At 45.8% G+C, this 2054-nt stretch overlaps 1 long non-coding RNA gene across 1 annotated transcript; it reads left to right on the top strand.

Annotated features, from left to right (window-relative positions):
- The first annotated feature begins 249 nt into the window (after positions 1-249).
- On the top strand, positions 250-689 carry LOC124072938. The gene is made up of 4 exons (XR_006841359.1): positions 250-279; positions 357-412; positions 489-539; positions 648-689. It is a non-coding gene; the product is annotated as an uncharacterized LOC124072938 (long non-coding RNA).
- The last annotated feature ends 1365 nt before the right edge of the window (positions 690-2054 follow it).

Here is a 2054-nt window from a genome sequence, read left to right on the forward strand (position 1 = left end):
GATTTAATACTGTACAACGCTTTCATCCCTGCATGATGTTTCCACATGTTCTGTTCTCTATAATGTTTCATTAATTAATGTGTTGAAGTTAACATTTGACTCCTGCCTAGCCAACAGAAAGAGGGCAGAGGCCCGTAAAACTGGTGGAGGACCTGCACCACCACCACCAGAGGAGATGGCCCTTAGCCAAACTACTGGAAGGCCAGTGGCTGAGGGAATCCCAGGGGGCAGCTCATCTGAGCCAGTCACCCCCCCAGGACACAAGTGCCTTCATAACATGTAAGAAGTCCACAACTCTATAATATTTTTTATGAAGCCTCTTTTAGAGACAGGACGTTTGTTCTTGAATCCAGTAGACTCTGAGGGACGTCTCCACCTGTTGGAGCCTCATGTAGCCCAACTCCAGCCTGTTGTAAGTAACTCAACACACCAAAACTCATAACCAGTAGTGGTATAAAGTTCACAGAATACAATGCTTGTCTTTAAAGGATAATGAAGATGAAGACACTGTGTCTACTGTCACAGAAAGGCCTACAGAGGTATCATATTAGATCAGCTTTACATGTACATGTGACAGTCTTGTATGGATTTATATTGACATGGAAGCTGACACTGTTATCCTTTTTTAACAGAGCGTAACTGGACAGCATGAAGAGGGTCCATCAAATCCTGCAGCACAAATGGACACAATGAGTTTCAGTAAACAACACAGTTTAATTGTGTACAATTGTACATGTAGAACAATATGACTTAATGTCATTCTTAAGGATTTCCAGTTACCAGTCAAGGAGTTATACAGAATCCATCTCCGTAAAAAGATTAAAAAACCGGTGTTGGGATCTCTGGCCATGCGCTCTGGAGAACAATAGAGCGGCCTACATGTAACTCATAAAGCCTGAGTTAGAGTGACTAACTGTTAGAGACCCCACTCATGACGTGCACCTAAGTCATAAATTCCTGAGTTTAAACTCAGAACCGGCACGGACATTGGCTGTGTGCCAGCCATCTCCACGGGGGTCCGAGGTGACGTCACTCAGGTAATAAAAGGTCACTGCGATCATCAGCCTTCGCTTTTTCCCGTGCGTGCTGTGACAGTGAGAGCTCCCCCAGGCTCTCCAAGTGTCCAAACCGCCCAAAGGGAGCAACAATCAAACGTTTTGATTAACATCATCTTAGATCCCGGGTCACAGTTCTGCAACTCGCAGGCCGAGAAACAGACTGCTGTAATTTTCGGTAACTTTTCCTTTTTTTCTTCATCCGACGTGGATCGCTGAACAATCAGCTGATCGCACGTTAACGAGCCGCGCGCCGACTTTGTTAAGGACGAAAACAAAGTTTGTTAACTTTTCACCGGTTATTTTCTCCGCTGCCGCCGAGAGATCAACACTCCGCATCATCAGAATAACGGACCGCCAGCATCCCGCCGAGGACGACGCTGCGAACGTTTAAGCGGATCATTATTTCAAACTCCGAATGATCGGAGCAACGCAACGTAAGAGGCTTATGTCTGGGCAGAGATAGTGTAACATAGGGTTGTTTACACATGCTTTCGGTAACTTTTAAGTGCTGCATTCATTGATTTTAGTTTCCGGTCGGTCATTTCCGCCGTTTCAGCGAGACCGCGCGTCACCAGTTAAAGGACCAATAGCTGAGCAGATAAGCTCCGGTTTACTGACTCCGCTATTGTGTGGTGACACGCGAGTTTCTAAAGAATTAGAGTGGATTATTTTATTGGGTTGTGTTTGTTGTATTTTCATTTCTATCTTTCCTCACACTCTTCTTTCTGAACGGTGAGGCGAAAGTCCGAGCACGCGATCACGAACCGTAACCAAGGGGTACGTGGCGCTCAAAGGCTTCCGCCCATTGTTCTCTTCTGTGACCACATAAGCAACATCACGTTGGTTATCACCATCTTGGCTCTGAATGATACGGCCGGCGTATTCTTCGGTAGTCAATTGGAGTTTGCTGAGTCATCACATGCGTGTGACTAGTTTTGTTTGCTGAGTCATCCTTTATGTGGTTGTTCATCCTGGTGTGCTGACCCCTCCTCATGT

This window comes from Scatophagus argus, chromosome 1 (assembly GCF_020382885.2).
Source record: "Scatophagus argus isolate fScaArg1 chromosome 1, fScaArg1.pri, whole genome shotgun sequence".
NCBI lineage: Eukaryota > Metazoa > Chordata > Actinopteri > Scatophagidae > Scatophagus > Scatophagus argus.